This window comes from Aplidium turbinatum, chromosome 15 (genome assembly GCF_918807975.1).
Source record: "Aplidium turbinatum chromosome 15, kaAplTurb1.1, whole genome shotgun sequence".
Lineage (NCBI taxonomy): Eukaryota > Metazoa > Chordata > Ascidiacea > Aplousobranchia > Polyclinidae > Aplidium > Aplidium turbinatum.
The window spans coordinates 9,774,803-9,792,264 of record NC_137486.1 but is presented as its reverse complement, the minus strand read 5'-3'; the positions used below and the strand labels follow the sequence as shown (position 1 = coordinate 9,792,264).

Here is a 17,462-nt window from a genome sequence, read left to right as displayed (position 1 = left end):
CTTGTGTTGCTTGTAGGAACAAATAAGCCTGATGAAATAAAACTCTTTTATTAATTTGTTACGTCATTAAAAGCATAGCTTGCATAATTGTTTTCCATCACTCAAAAAAAAAAAATTTCGAAAAGATTTACTATGTATAAAATCGTCAAACCTTGTCAAAACTTACTTTCAAAAGAGAAAATATCTTTTTTCACCTCGTTTTAGAATATCAAAATATTGTAAATATTCTGTTAAATGCAATTGTTAAAATCTTTCCAATTTTAATTTCTGCAGAAGTGTCATGAGGTTGGAAGACGTGTGAGTTTTTGCGTGTTTGAAACAAAATTGACTTCAAAATCTTCATTTTTTTTAAGATTTAAATATCTTTGATCAAAATAAGAAAAGTTTTTGGAATAAGCGCTTGATTGATTAGTGGTCTGCAGGCCATGTTGTTTCGAAAAGAAGAAATAGAAAAATTTCCTTAAAGCTTTAAACATCTTTAAAATGTCAAAACTCATTTAAAGATAAACAACAACTTTTACATAGTTTCAGTGTTTCAAAATAACTTTTTATTATTTGGACACAGTATGTTAAGTTCAATTACTGCACAGACTACAAAATGATATAAAGATATTCATCCGTGGTCACTTCAATGAGTGGGCGAAGTCTCTTTGCAGACAGCCACTTCATCTGGTTCAGATCTTCACAACATCGGGTACGGATCTGTTGACCAGATCTTTACCAGATCTGAACTCAATAAGTGGTAGTCTGGGTTGTGAGCAAAATGTATTCTCCAAGTGCTGAAGAATAACACACCATGTTATTTTGGCAAAATCTTCAGCATAACCTGACGGGGTTTTGAACTGACCTACGCCTACTCACAAAAGAACACTTTTTCCGAAACTTTTAGAGACATTTAATAACTAAGCAGCAACAGCCTATAAATATTTTACCTATATTTTTGGCACAGTGTAGGCTATCTTCAAGGTTTTATTGGCGCGAATAACCCAGCCTGCAAAGTTCATTTTTTCATGGTAATGTGATGATGTAAACAGAAGTTGTATCAACGGGAAAAACTTATTTGTTAGCTGTAAAAAAGTGACACAATTCTCGATAGGCTTCATTAGTTGCTTAGCAAAGGTAAAAATATCATCTGAGACCAAAAAGTATGATTATAATCTATAGCTGCACCATAAATAAAAGTTAAACGATTGAACCGGTAAGTCATTGGTTGAAAAAAAAATGAACTTTTTTGCCATACATTTTGCGATAAAGCAAAAGATTTGACTATTCTTTTTTAACAAAAGTTTGACGTTGAATTAACGTCATAACGCTTAAAAATGTCCCATCCATGAAAAACTTGTTTACCGTTTCTTTGGCAACAAGGATATATTATGTATGAGGTCATGTGACAAGCATGAATTTTTTATTGGTTTCTTTGAACGGACTATCAGGAATCATTGTCTGAAAACATGTAATGATAGAGGAGGACAAAAGTTGTCTATTTAAAGCTAAAAAATGTTTAGTAAGAAAGGATTTAAACGCTCAAACAAAGTAGAAAATAAGCCACCCGATTCTTCTTTTAATATCTTTGAACCATTTCAAGAAGCCATTGATGAAGCCATGGAAGTAAACTGGGGAGACTTGGAAAGTAGGTGGCAAGGCAGCAGTTGTGTGTTGAAGCATTTTAAGTACAGCGGTTACAAACAAGTTTTTATATTTAGTTTTTACTCTTTTAAAACGCTGTTAAAGTGTTTTTGTTTAGTTGTCAAGTAGGCTAACGTTACACTGGTGCAGTCCAAAAATTGATAGACCTTCGAGCAGTGGCGCGGTAACTATTTTTCTCTAGGGGGGGCTGAAGCTGCCGTAGTGTTGTCAGCTTGGCGTCTTTAGGTTATAGGCAGGCGTAAAGACGTTCGCTGCTTCCGTAAGCTTAGAAATGGATTCATTTTTTTCTGAGATTTTTGATCCGTTTGTGGAGAATGGTGATGGACTCTAAAGCTGTAGAAGCAGAGATCTTCTTGTTTTGAAGGTATCTTGCGACGGCTTCTGCAAGCTGAAAAACTTCACCGGCCACTGCAGTTAATCGAAAAATAAAGTCGCATCGTGCGTGCTTGTTTTACGAAGCCGAATATCTTTGTACGTGCGCTCCTCTCATTGCACTATCTTCTGTCATGTCGGTCAGACATTGCAACAGGGTAAGGTAGCACTTAACAACACGAGCGAGGGCAGAAGCACGAACGCACCAACGAGTAGGACAGAAACCCAGCAAATTGCAGGCAATTTAATCAGAACCAAAAAGCAACATGAATAAAGATTTACGTTTAGACTATTCACCAATTGCAACTGCAACTCTTTGAACGAAGTAGGCATCGACAATAAGCCTCACCTCCTTTACAACGTCATGTACCTTAAATTGTCAGAATTTTCTAGGGGGGGTTGAAGCAATAATCGAAAATTCCAGGGGGGGCTGAATTAGCTCTAGAGGGGCTGCAGCCCCTTGAGCACCCCTACTTCCCGCGCCCCTGCCTTCGAGTAATGTGACTGTTTGGTTTTAGTTTTCTTATGTTTTTCATACTTCAACAGTAGGTTCTTCAGCTTCAGGGCAAATATTATGCCATGTGAAAAACTTTTTTTAGAAAACTTGTTTAATAGGTTTTTAAACTGTTATGATTTGCAACACTATCAACATAAATTTAAGGGTAGGCCAATATTGTTGAAATAATATAACCATTAAGCAATACTTCAAAAATTGTTAGACAGTATTTCAATATTTTCACTACAAAGTATTTCAACCACAAGTTAACTACAATTTTTAAGTTTAAACTTATTTGCGAAGTTATCTGCAAGCCTACATTTCAAAATCAGAAGCAAAGACAGAAAAGTTCCATTGTATTTGGTGTCGAAGTCGATTCATTATTATCGCCGAGTCGGGTGCTTTTTATTCAACTTCACAGTCGTTTGCTGAGTTTGGAGTCATCAGAGTCTGATTTTTTTTACGTTTCTGGAGTCATTTTTTTAAAAATGATTGTGTTGGGATCAGATATTAATGAACCAGTTGGCAGTTGGTAGTGGTCAACCATCAAAACAGAAACAAAACTTTTTTTGATAATATTACTGTACTTTCCCATAAAAATATCAAGATTCCTTTTGAAAGATTAAATCTTCTCGATATAATTTAACTTTTTGGAACCAATAACATAGTATCCGGGTACTTGACAAATATCCCATAATTTGTAGCTTTCAGTGCATAATAACATGGGCAAAAAGTAATAATGTCAAATCCTGAACGTGAGAATATTACCGCTGAATTTAAAGCACCAATCATGACTGTGCTATAGTAAGTTAATGATATGTTTGTTTAGTTTGTTGTCCTGATCTATTATTAAAGGCTAGCCTCTTACAAAAAAGTGTTGGCGTATTTTCGATCAATTTTTTGACGTTTTAACATAATGCAAAGCATGTCATAAGTCAAGGTATCAAAAGTAAAATTTTGAGTGCGATATTAACAAAAAACTCATGCAAATAAACAAGCGAGTGGACTATTATTACCAGCAACGGTAACTGTTGAGAAACGAGTTGAACCTGAGCCTGGAACCACTTTAGATACTGTTGTGTTTTTAGCTCATTCAATCAGAGTCATACTGGAATTCTGTTTTATTATAAAATTGCACAACCAAGATATAGTGTGAAACCTGCAAAGTAAGCCCAAAGCGAGAAGTGCCAATTAGCAAAAGCAGGCGGATGAATACTAAGCAAAAGAGAAGACCTGAGGGAAACGAAAACAAAGTACATCGTTTCAATGCAAATAAACTAAAATACATAACACCTCCCCAATAAAATTTATGACCACCCATAACGAAGAGGTGGTTGGCGTCTTCTCTTTGATCGCCTTAATGTTTGTTCTTGATGCGATGACGATGATGGATCGTCGGTCGCTATCGGCGTCGATGAATCCTCGGTCGCAATCGGCGTCGATGAATCCTCGGTCGCAATCGGCGTCGATGAATCCTCGGTCGCTGTCGGCGTCGATGAATCCTCGGTCGCAATCGCCGTCGATGGAACTGGAAACTCGTCAGCTGTCGATGACGACGTGAAAGTAGTCTCCCCTGGGTCCCCGTCTTCCGGCGAGATGTAACGCGGACGTAGCTGGTTGATATGGCGTCTCCATATTGGACCTCGAGGGTCCACTCGAACCTGCAAACTACGACTCCCGTGTCGCTTCACCACGACGGCAGGAACCCACCGAGGGCTTCGGCTTTGCCTGGAACCAAAGTATAAAGCATAACAAGGATCACCAACATCGAAGTTAATTGTTTTCCGGTTTTGCTTCCGAGGCGAAGGACTCGTCGATGGTTTCGTGATCTGAGCTGAGGAAGGAAGTAAAATATCTAATTTAGTACGTAGTTGTCGGTGGTTTAATAACTCACTGGGAGAGTAACCACTAGCATTAGGCGTACGCCGAAACTGCATCAAGAATTGAGTGGTGGCACTTTTAGGCGGTAACGACGATTTTCTCAACGCCTGCTTGAAAGTGCGCACCAAACGCTCGGCAGCACCATTCGTAGCTGGATGGTATGGTGCTCCAGTGGTGTGGACTATACCCCTAGCTTTACAATAATTCTTGAAGTCTTCTGAAGAAAACGTAGTCGCATTGTCTGAGACAATGGAGTGGGGGTATCCAAAATGGGCAAAATCCTGCTCTAAAAGATCAATAGTAGCAGACGTCGATACGGAAGAAGTTGGGTGAATAGAAGGATACTTACTATAAGCATCGGTAACAATAAGCCAATTGGAACCTAAAAAATTAATAGCGTGATCGACATGAATTCGACTCCAAGGCTTCTCTGGAGCTATCCATGGGTGGATAGGAGCCTTGCTTGGTGCAGCTTGATGCTCACCACATGTAGTACATGTTCGGCAGAGGTCGACAATGTCCGCGTCGATCTTGGGCCAGTAGACTGCTGTCCTGGCCAGCTGTTTCATTCGCTGCATGCCGAAATGACCTTCGTGTAAAAGAGAAAGAATATCATTGCGAAGTTTAAAAGGAATAACTACTCTAGAACCATATAATAAACAACCATAACATGTTGTTAGAGAATCAGCAACTCTTCTAAACTGTTCGATTGGATCGTTAGAGTTTGATTTCGCAGGCCATCCTTCTTGTGTAAAGCGAATGATTTTAGACAAGACTGGATCCTTGGAAGTTTCCTTGCGCAAAGTAGAAGAATCGGAATGACTAACCTGCGAATCCAACGTATCAATTGCGCAGACAATATCAACATCATCTGCACTTTCCTCCCCATCAAAAATTGTGTCATCGTTGGACGGAAGACGGCTCAAGGCGTCAGCATTTTGGTGATGCGTTGTTTTGCGATACTCTATAGTATAACTAAATTGACTCAAAAACAACGCCCAGCGTGCTAACCGGTTAGCCGCCAGCGAAGGGGTAGGTTTATCTGGACCAAAAAGTGAAAGTATAGGCTTATGGTCCGTTACCAAAATAAAATTCCTACCGTAAAGGTACTGATAAAATTTCTTCAAAGCGAAGATGATAGACAAAGCCTCCTTTTGGATTTGGCTGTAGTTTCTTTGAGCCTTCGTCAAGATTTTCGACACATTTGCTATTGGCCTCTCGCTTCCGTCCGGGGAGCGGTGAAACAGTGTGGCGCCAATGCCCACGCTTGATGCGTCGCACGCAATTCCTAAAGGAAGCAACGGGTTAAAGTGTACGAGAACATCGTCTGCGGAAAGAAACGTTTTTAATTTTGCAAAAGCGCATTTTTCTTTATGTTCCCATCTCCAAGGAACACCACTCTTGGTTAAATGATATAACGGTTGCGCTACCGTAGAAAATTCTGGGGGCATAAACTTAGAATAAAATTGAACCGACCCCAGAAAAGAACGCAAGGTACCAGCATTGGAAGGAGCAGGCATGTTCAGTACTGCATCGACTTTAGGACCCTTTGAAATCCCCTGTTTAGAAAGAACATGACCTAAGTACTCGACATTTGCCTGGGCAAATCTACATTTTTCCTTCCTACATCTAAGACCTTTCGAAGATAAACGATCGAGTAGTCGTTTAAGGTTCTGGAAATGCTCTTCCGCTGTAGCTCCACTTATCAAAATGTCATCCAGGTACACTGCTACACCTGGAAGGTCACTGGTTAAATCATCCATTATCTTTTGGAAATGGCCTGGGGCAGAAGAGATGCCAAACGGCATAACATTTTGCAATAAAACCCCTCTATGCGTACTTAATGCCAATATTTTTCGACTCTTTGGACCTAACCTAATCTGGTTATAAGCATCTGCCAGGTCAATCTTAGTGAATCCGTGGCCACCCCCTAGTTTACGCATTAAATCCTCTGGAAGAGGCAAAGGGTGCCTGTGAGTTTTAAGTTGTGGATTAACTGTCGAAGAATAGTCACCACAAACCCTTAATTTGGATTTCTTACCTTCGGTAGAAGCCTTGCGAACTGGTACTACAGGAGTTCCCCAGTCGCAAAATTGTACAGGTGTCCAGATACCTTTTTCTATGCCGGCGTCATAGGCAAGAGCTAAGTCTTCTTGAATGGCGAAAGGCACTGGTCTGGGCTTTGAAAACACTGGTTTACAATCAGAGTTAAACTCAATCTCTAATTCGTAATCCTGAAGACAACCTAACTCAGGTTTAAATAAGTCTTCGTATTGGTCACATAACTCGGAACATGATTTTTGCAAGTTAAAATCTATGTCGTTGTGACGATGAATAGCATGTAATGAAGAAAAGAACTTATCTACCGAAATATCTAGTGCTTGAATAGCATCACGCCCTAATAAGTTAAGGTTAGGGATTTCACATACCATAAATTGAACTGTGGTCGTCTTTCCCGATTTGTTGCAGCTCGCTTCGGCTGTGAAAGATCCAACAATAGGCATCGAGTGCTTACTTGCCGACTGAAAACGTAGCTGCGGAGTCTGCAAGATAGGGTTGCCTAGCTGCGACCAAACTTCAGAAGAGATGAAATTTCCCCCTGTAGCTGTATCAAGTTCCATTAAGACGGGAAAAGACTTAATAAAGATTCGAACCTCGAGTTTAGGAACTTTACACGATGAATTATGAACAGTATTTACCTCCTGTATGCAGTTGACCTTAGAAGAATGAACTTGTGCGGCTTTTTTACGACATGCGGATTGTATATGCCCTGCAAGTTTACAGAAATGACAGACCGCATTTTTAAATCTGCAGTTGTTAGCAAGGTGATTAGAGTTACCACATCGATAGCACTTACTTTGCTTGTTCGCATTAGCACTGGCCACTGTAGCTTTCTTGAAAGAATATCGTCTATCGGTGCCTTTAACTTTATGTACCACCGACGGTTCAGTGCCAAACACCGTCTCCTTAGCCACTTTGGCAGCGTCTTCAGTTTCTATGGCTATTTCAAGAGCACGTGAAAAAGTAAGATCGTCAGGTTTAATTTTAAAGGGAGCTTTAAGAACTGCTTCGTTTCCTACCGAGCACATAAAACAAGTACGCAAAGCTTCATCTAAAGGATTAGTAATAGAAGAAAAGTCGCACGTGGCAGCGGCTTGCCTTATTCGTGCACCCAATTCTGGAACAGTCTCACCTGGTTTCCGCTTCAAGTTGCTCCAGAAGCGAAATCGTTCACGAATAACGAAGCGCTTAGGGTCGAACTGTGCCTTCATGTAATTCGAAATTTCCTCCATTGTAAGTTCATTGATTGGCTTTGCTGTAGACTCTTGTGCGGCCAGATTGAGGATCATCTTGTAGATGCTGGCTGACTGGTTAGTGAGGAAAACTTGAGCCTTCTTATCATCAGGAACGGACTGTGCTTTTGCAAATGTGCAAAATCGTGACCAATAATCAGTCCAAAGTTCTAAAGTTGAATTAAACTCACAAAATTTAGGAATAGCTTGAGAAAATCGTTTTTGGTTTTCCGATTCGCATGGAATTTTGAGGGCTGAAATTAAATCCTTCAGTTGTTCTTCATGATGACGTTCTTGCTGTTGCCTTTGTTGTCGCGCCTGTTCTTCTTGCTGTTGCATCTGTTGTCGCATATGTTCTAGCTGCGACTGCATTAATTCCACCACCTTGTCCATATTTTAAATAATTTAAAAAAACTAAAACTTGTAGAAAGTAAAACTCGTAGGGACTAAAACTGAACACTTCTGCGTACCACTGTAAGTTTCTCGTTCAGACGTTCAGCATCCCATCCTCGTCGCCAAATAACTCTGTTGTGTTTTTAGCTCATTCAATCAGAGTCATACTGGAATTCTGTTTTATTATAAAATTGCACAACCAAGATATAGTGTGAAACCTGCAAAGTAAGCCCAAAGCGAGAAGTGCCAATTAGCAAAAGCAGGCGGATGAATACTAAGCAAAAGAGAAGACCTGAGGGAAACGAAAACAAAGTACATCGTTTCAATGCAAATAAACTAAAATACATAACAGATACTGAAATTGCTTCAGTGGGACGGAAACGAAAAACAGCAAGAATTCTTTGGAATCAAATTGTCTTCGTTAAAAGTCTTGTATAGGGGATTTCCGCGGCTCTTATTGGCACCAGGCCCAACGTCCTCACAACAGCTCTGAGTATTATAACAAAAGACTTTGAAACAGTTTTATACGTTTCAAAGTAATGTTCATTTCTTGATTTACTTTCGTTCAAATAGAATTTATTGTCCATTTTATTTGCAGCAAATGGAAATATTTCATGAGAATGCTATTTATCACCTGTTTTTAAATCAGATTTGATTTTCAAAATACGTTCAATCTGTGGCATCTTAAACGTGCTTGGAGGTTTATAGCCACCACAAATAGAGCCAAAAGTAACGCTGGGCCGAAAAAGTCGACGACCCAGCTAGCAAAACTGGTCCTTTTTACATTGATTTATTGTCTGCAGACGTTCAAACAATGTAAAAAAGATCAGCTTTGCTGACTGGGGAACTGTCAATTAAACCGATTTTGTGACGTAGTCTAGTGAGACACTTGACCTGAATGAGCAACCATGATTTTTACATCGAAAACGTGAAATCAAACCTAATTTTGGCAAAAGCAAAGTGATAATCATTCCACAAACTATGTCAACGGTATTTTCTCAATTGCAAACCATGGAAAGTATGTGAGACCATGGCCACCTGGAGATGCGGCCTGATTTGTCACATTTTGCAGATTTTGATTACAGCTACTGCTAGTGCTTGACTGACATTTTTTGAGATGTTTTTACTTTATGCGGTTTACTAATGACATAAAACTTTTTTGTTGCTTTGGGGAAGCAGTAGCAAATGAGAAAAAGTAAGTTGAAAAACGCAAAATCAGACTGTTATTGCAAATTAACAGTCTGACTAAAATTTACAAAATCAAATTTTCTTTGTTTTTCAACATGTGAGAATGTTAAAACCTATTGTGTCATCTGAGGAAAAGAATAAAGAAAGCGTAAACATCTAATTTTTAGAAAAACCTATTTAAACGTTCGCCCAAAGTTAGAAAAACCTGGAAATTTCTGCAAAATGTGACAAATCAGGCCGTATCTTTAGGTGGCCATGGTGAGACATATCAAGAGTCTCTTGTAACTTGCAATGTTATCTTGCGACATTTTTGTACAGCAACGAATTGTTAAGTCAATAGCGTGTTGCGAGACATGACTATTTTACCAGTGCAAAAGTCTTGTATATTTTACTTGTTGATTAGACCAACATAAGGCCTAAGTTCAGTGATTTTTAGAATGCGGGATGTTCAACTACCTGCCAAGAAGAGGGTGTGTTAAAAGTCAGTGTTGCCAGGTGTTGTTTAAACTTTTCGGCTAAACTTTTATTTTACAGTAGTTGCTGCCCAAGTCTTGCTTATTGAAAATTATTCCAAAATTAATAAAAATAATGTTTATCATCTCAATTAAACTCATCTAAACATTACAATGTCAACAAATTTAATCTACATGCAGAACTTATAACCAGAAAGAAATAACAAGACTAACCATTCGACACATGACACTTTATATGCCTTTGAAGTAGTTTTAAGTTTTTTCATATTTTAATTTCACTGGCTTAGTGAAGCATTTTTTTAAATTAAGGTTTTTTTTTATTTAGTAAGGTAACAAATATCATTGCAAGATGAGTTAATTATAAATCGCTTTAGAATAATTTTGTTTAAGTTCAAGTTTTAACCGGCAAGATTTAGGCGATCACTAATTTAAAATAGCATTTCTGCATAAAATTTGAAAAGTTATCCTGCAACACTTTTTCTTAACACACCCTCTTCTTGGCAGTTAATGCAGTTTAGTTAATAATCTCATTCTACTGAATCCCTTCCCAAGGTATATATGAAATAAAGGTGTACGAAGCGATTTTTTTTTGCCAAACAGGCGCATCATAATAAGAAAACAAAACCTCTTTCTCATAAAACTTAATTCGAAACGAAAAGTAATTGAACGAATAAATGAGCTTTGCAATGAAAAACAAGCCTTTTGAAAAAGTTGTAGAAACAGCTTTACACTTGTAAATCTAACTCATTTGTAAACCTTCAAAGAACAAAGAGATTAACCACGCCCTAAACATTTCACCTTGATTTCTTTTGGCTCTGAGTTTCTCGTGCATTTAAATTTTGTGCCCATTGCGTAACGAAACGAAACAGAGCCGAAAGTTCTTTTTTAGAAACTTCTTTGGAAAAAAAATTAAAATATAAATAGCCTACTACAAAAAAAAATTATTTAAACGAAGTCCTTCAAAAACTCAAAATAGTTTAATCGAAACAAACCAAACAAGAAATGTGCAATTAAGTGCTGCTAAACTCAATTAAAAAAACTCATTACAGAATGTAAAAGAAAGGAATGTATAGCCTATACTAATTGAAACAAAGTACTCAGATGCGCCATGCATAAGCTTCGAACGATAACGCTCACACCACTATTTATATAAGTTTAAAAAATATTAAATAAATAAATAAATAATATAGTCTAATAATGACAAGCGCCTTGGCAAACTTGTCAAAAAGAGGGAATTACTATCACTTAAAAAGTTTTATTGTTTATTCCTAATTGGTAGAATATAGTTCATTAAACTTTCAACACACTTATTATTTTTCGCCATTTCCCGGCATAGTTTTAATTTGGATTTACCAAAGGCGGTAATCATTATCATAAAGAGTTGGTAAAGAATAACAGTATAAGATGAAAAGTTTTCTTCTGGTTTTAGTCTTACTCAAAAACAATCAGTGAAAACTAGGTCATCACGTAAACACAATCCTCAGATCACTTTAATGTCAATAAAAAAATAAACTTTTAAAACAATTTTATTTTAGATCCTGAGTTTCCTCTAGCTGACGTAAGCACTGATAAGTCAACCGCTTCTCAAGCCGTTGCATTTGTGATCAGAGCCTCACGTCGTGGGGTGGTTCCCCTATGTGCGGAAGTTGCCGACTTACTGAAAGAAAAAGCGAGGTAGTAGCCTACATCGTTTATTTTGAGTGTTCATAGTACAAACGTAGATTGGCAGAGTTTTTATCATAATGATATAGATTGGCTACCTAAAGCTGACAAAGGCAAACTATTTGGCTCTGGCAGTGTGAATAAATTGAGATGTGGTCTAATTATAATCATCATCAGTCGTCATCTCCGCCTGCAGCAGATTGCGCATCAACATGGGTTATTTGCTTCCAAGAGTGGCGATTTTGAGCCAACTCGCCCAGTGTCGCCAAGTTGAGTCAGGTCCATGATTGGATGTTGTCTTGCCATCGTTTTGGTTGTCTGCCACGGTTTTTTTTTCCTTCTACTTTGCCTTCTATGCAAACTTTGCTGATTCCGAATTGTGATCTTTTAGTGTGGCCGAACAGTTTTAAAACTTTTGATTTTATTATTGCTGCAATTGGTTGTAGTTTTGTCATAGTTAAAAGATCTTCTGTTTTCGTGTGGTCAAGTAGCCTTTTGTTGGTCATGCTTCTCATGATGTGATTTTGGAAGGGAGTGAGTTTTTTCATTGTTGATGATGTCCAATTTACGCATTCTAGACCGTACAGCACGACTGGTAAAGCGTAGGTGTTGAAGATTTTTGATTTCAGTCTAATTGGGAGTCTATTGGATGTTACAATCTTTTTGTTCTTTTCCAATGCTAATTATAATAGACCAACAGTAATCATTGTTTGGATCTCAGAATTTCAAAAACAATACATTTTTGAAAGTTTAAAATACGTTTAGACTGCTTGAACTGTCTAAACATTAATTGTATTCTTTTCCTAGACTGGAGCAGGAAGTGAAAGATCAAAAAGACGAAATTGTTGAATTGATGCAAAATCAAATGCTGCCCAGGAGTCCGTCTCCTCCTCCGCCTATCATGGTGGACTTTGGGATGCAGACTCTTCAAGACATGCATTGCCAAACGATTTCCTTGGAAGATGCAGAAGTGCAGACAAAGGTTAACATTTTCAACGATGGTTGAGAAGATATTGAATCTGTTTAGCCTGATGCATTGCAGCCTCGGATTTTACAGCAAAGCGCCATACGGCAGCGAAGATTGATTGAATCTTTATCCTCGGACTGGGAAGGCTACTTGCAGAGCTTAATCCTGGCGGTTTCGCATACCTGTAGAGGCTGAATCACTGACGCAGGCCCAGCCACCGAGATTGACAGAGTGAAGTTTCCGATTGTTAAAGTCTAGTTGCCAAGAAATTATTCCATCCATTAGATGCCGCTGAATGGAGAGCAGTCCTTAGAATACGTTGCTCAAGCGCACACCCCGAGATATGTACCCACTAACCATGTTTTACAACCTTTTGCTTACTACACTCTTACACTTTCATAAAAATGTTATTTTTAAATGTTAATGTACTGTAGATGTTCTGCTTCAACCACACGAACTTTAAAACGTAGTTCAAAACAATGAAACACATTTCACTAGAAAACTACTAAAAGATAAGATATGCTATGGACTGGACCATGCTTAGAAAGAAGCAACCTAACATGGGAAGTATAACAGTAACCTGACTTAACCTGGATTTCTAGAGATAAAATTAGACTAGTCGTTAAATTCTTTACAAAAGGTTAGATCATTCGTATGTGAGCTATAATTGTTAATCGAATCATTAACAACGGGGATATCAAGGTGTGGCGACATTTTAAACCTGCAACTTAACCCGCTGGATTTTTTTTTCTAGGATTATTTTGTATACCTAGCCGGGTTACAATTGCCTGCCTGGCAGGCGCGGATTTATGGGGGGGGCCCAGGGGGCCCGGGCCCCCCCCGAAATTTTGTGAAAAATTGTATGTTTCCGCATCAAATGGTTTGATATGCTTCTAAACAGCTGATATTAGTCCCTCGGCATCACAATTGATGAAAATGGTTGTTTTAATGTCTATTTTCTAGCATATCGTATATGTCGTAGTATCATTGTTCATATCTGTTTAGCTTTTTCTTTCTTTTTAATTGATTTTCAAATTTTATGGCCCCCCCCGAAAAAAACTCTTAGATTCGCGCCTGCTGCCTGGTTTCAATTCCCAGGCTTGCATAATATGTGCTTGAACCGTCGGTTTAAATATTGATACTGTGTAAATTAGTGGGCCTACAGCTTTTTCCACAATTAGCCAATTAATAAAAGCATGCTCCTTTGAGATTTGTTTCATGCGTTCCACAATTTTTCCATACGTCAATAAACCCGAATCAAAATCCAAACTTGACTTCTATCTAGCCAACATAAACAAACATAACACTGGTCTACAAATTTCAACTTTTTTTTTCAAGTTTGGGTTTTGACAACTGATTTTGGCTAATTTTGGGGCGCTGAATCCGAAAATGAACTCAGATTTTCTCTATCACATCAAGTTTTCTTTCTATCGTTGCCATTATTTTATGAAATTGACCAATTTTTACCCTTTTTAGTGCAGTAAAATGTCAAATATAATTATTTTCTGACAGCTATAAGTCAAGTCAATTTATTTTGTTTTAACAGCGCCATATATTAACAAACAATCAGAGTAAAATGTAATTGTTAAAACAATGCATTGTACAACTGTTGGTTAGATTATGGCGCAATTTATAAACTTTCAAACATAGAGATATTTTTACACTAAATTCATAAATTGGTTCGGATTTCCTCTAAAATAAAAAAAATTCCTGTTATGATAATCCTAATAGGACATAGTGAAGATTGGTAGCGTTGAGTTTTTCCATGCTGGCTTGAACTCCCTGTCTTGGCTTCTCAGGCGTTATCTGTGGGTCAGCTGCTATCTCTGTGCAAACACGTGCACAGTGTGCAGATGGAATATCGTAGGAAGACAGCTGCTGGGAGTAGATTTGACTTAGTAATAAATTCTTGCTTAGTAAGGAAGATTTATTTAGAAGTTTCATAAAGCACAATGTACATTGTACAGACTAACATCAGAGTTCAAGCTGAAAAGTGGTTTGTAGAAGGAAAAGGTATTTTCATACTTTATAAGTTTGAGTTCAAGTCGGTTAGAGTTTTTGATATAGTGGTGTTTCTGTGGAAAAACTTGCTCTTAGAAGACTAGCCTACTAACAAAGAAAGGTTATATTTGATCTCAAGCTATGTCTGCTTCCAGCAAAAGAAGAAAATGTTGTAATGATCCGGATATATTTTGTTACATTTGTGGATGCTTCATGTTGAAGTCTCAACAATGCAATATTACCACGTTTGTAAAAAGGGCATATCTTGCTTACTGTAAAGTCAAGTTGGGGAACCAGGACAAAAGCTGGGCTCCTCATAAAGTGTGCAAGACCTGCGTTGAATGTCTGAGAAGTTGGTCGCAAGGAAAAGGTTCACAAATAAAATTTGGAATACCCATGATTTGGCGAGAGCAACGAAATCATGTTGACGATTGTTATTTTTGTCTTGTTAGTGTGAAAGGGTATAACAAAAAGAGTAAACATCGTTTGAAATATCCAAATCTGGATTCGGCATTGCGGCCAGTTCCTCACAGTGATGAAAAGCCACTGCCAGTATTTACATCACTTCCAGAACTACACGAAGAGGCTATTTCTTCTTCAGAAGCATCGTTTAGTGAAGGAGAAAGTGAAATTGTTCAACCAGCACCCGAGGATCTGTCAGACAAGCCTTTCCAGTTTAATCAGATGGAATTAAATGATTTAGTGAGAGATTTGTATTTGCCTAAGCAATCTGCGGAGTTATTGGCATCAAGGCTACAGGAAAGGAAACTTCTCAAAGCTGGTACAAGCGTGACATTTTATCGCAAACGAGAAGAAGAAATGCTTCCATATTTTGCTTCCCACAATGATTTCGTTTATTGCAACAATATAGAAGGGCTTCTTCTAGAAATGGGACTCCCACAGTATGATGCAGACGAATGGAGACTTTTCATTGATAGCTCCAAACGAAGTTTGAAGTGTGTTCTACTTCACAATGGTAACGTGTACGGTTCTATTCCGATAGGACATTCGGTGACAATGAAAGAAGAGTATCAGAACATCAAAACCGTTCTTGAAAAGTTAAAGTACCATGAGCATGGTTGGCTCATCTGTGTAGATTTAAAAATGGTGAACTTTTTGCTGGGCAACAAAGTGGCTACACCAAATACCCATGTTTCCTATGCTACTGGGACAGCAGGGCCAAGGATCAGCACTGGAACAAAGAAGAGTGGCCTCCAAGGCTCACCTTGGCACCTGGAGACAAAAATATCATACGTGATCAGTTAGTTGATATCAAAAAGATCCTCTTGCCTCCTCTTCACATCAAAATTGGTCTCATGAAACAATATGTAAAAGCTTTGGATCATGAAGGAGAGTGTTTTAAGTATATATGTTATGCTTTTCCTGGTCTCAGTGAAGAGAAAAAAAGAGCTGGGATTTTCAATGGACCACAAATCAGGCAATTGTTAAAGGATGAAAATTTTGTAAAATCAATGTTGCCATTCGAGGCTAGAGCTTGGAATGCTTTCGATGCTGTTGTGAGAAATTTTTTGGGAAACAGAAAAGCAGAAAATTATAAAGATCTTTTAAGGGAGCTACTGCTTAGTTTTGAAAATTTGGGATGCAGGATGAGCATCAAAGTTCACTATTTGAAGAGCCATGCGGATGAGTTTCCAGAAAACCTTGGGAAAGTTAGTGAAGAACAGAGTGAACGTTTCCACCAGGATATTAAAATTATGGAGGAACGTTATCAAGGTCGGTGGGATTGTCATATGATGGCCGACTATTGCTGGAGTTTTAAAAGAGAAATTCCAGATGCTGCTCATAAAAGAAAGTCCCTCAAAAGAGCATTTTTAAGCTAATAAGTGAAGAGTTCGTATTTTATAAAAGCTCTGTTTTTGACTGTTTCTGAACTCGCCCTGCCCAAATCCCTTTGAGTCAATCTTTATTTTGGCACTTTGCTATTTCTGTGTGTGTCTTCAGAATTTCTGCACTCCATTGGAATGTCTATGTGCATATTGTGTGAACTGTAGGCTATAATTCAGATAATACCTTGTCATTGTCCTATCGACATGTTCGTCAGCATAATGTAGCGTTTGATGTTATTATGGTTGCTCTTTTGCATGCCTATTTTTTATTCCAAGGCATGAAATTTTAATAAAGACAACGCAAATTTGTGTGAATATAATAAAGAATGCTTGTTTGCTAATTAAAGCTAGATTATTGCAGGTAAAACAGTGTTTATTGCATCAGAATTCCTTGTTTTGACAACAGAGGGGGGCAAAAATTGATTTTTTTCAAAAATTAGGGATATTTCATATCTCAAAAACGTGATGTGATAGAAAAAATCTGAGTTCATTTTCGGATTCAGCGACCCAAAATTAGCTAAAATGAGTTGTCAAAACCCAAACCTGAAATTTTGTGTAGACCAGTGTAATCTATGCGTATTGCGTAAGCAACTTGGAAATTTTTGAAATGGCATCCTTTGATCAGTCTTTTATATTTTAATTAATGTCGCAACGCGCTTCTCAAAGTTGTTTCAGCAAATTGATAAAATAAATTTTCTGCTTTTGTTCGCAGAGCATGGTGCTTCCCTGCGCTCAAGTTAAATCGTTGGACGAAAATGAAAAGTTTGTAAGTTAGTTACTTTATGGAATTGTTTTGTTGTCAAGTCTAAATTCAAATTTGAAACACATGTTATTCGTAGAAAACTTGGGAAGTGCACAATGGATAGGTAGATTGAGATAAAATTTTCAAAAGGTCCACTTCACGTTATTATACAGTAACTTACTATCATAGAAGTAAATGTACGGCTTGGCAATAAGTCTGTATGGCAAAATAACTTTTTTTTAGAGTGTCAAAGTCACAAATATACCTGGAGTAGAATTTCAATGTGGGAAAGAGTATACTGTGCAGTGCATTTGTCCAAAAATGAAGACTACATCCACTCAGAATCCAATGCTGGTATCTATTGGAACTAACACAGAAGATGTAAAAAAGTATGTCTGACATTTTCTGTAAATACTGATTTGTGCTTGTTGATGTCACTTGGGGCTTAAATTAATTTGTGGTACGATAATTAAACAAACATTCTTCAGTACGAATAAAAA

The 17,462-nt window shown here is 37.8% G+C and overlaps 1 pseudogene across 1 annotated transcript in view; it reads left to right on the top strand.

The window, feature by feature from the left end:
• The first annotated feature begins 1,497 nt into the window (after positions 1-1,497).
• LOC145783951 (uncharacterized) overlaps positions 1,498-17,462 on the top strand; it is a 29,507-nt pseudogene continuing 13,542 nt past the window's right edge. The window contains exons 1-5 of the transcript XR_014290972.1: positions 1,498-1,630; positions 11,279-11,417; positions 12,213-12,387; positions 16,933-16,982; positions 17,178-17,351. The product of XR_014290972.1 is annotated as an uncharacterized LOC145783951 (transcript). The remainder of the gene's footprint in view (positions 1,631-11,278; positions 11,418-12,212; positions 12,388-16,932; positions 16,983-17,177; positions 17,352-17,462) is intronic.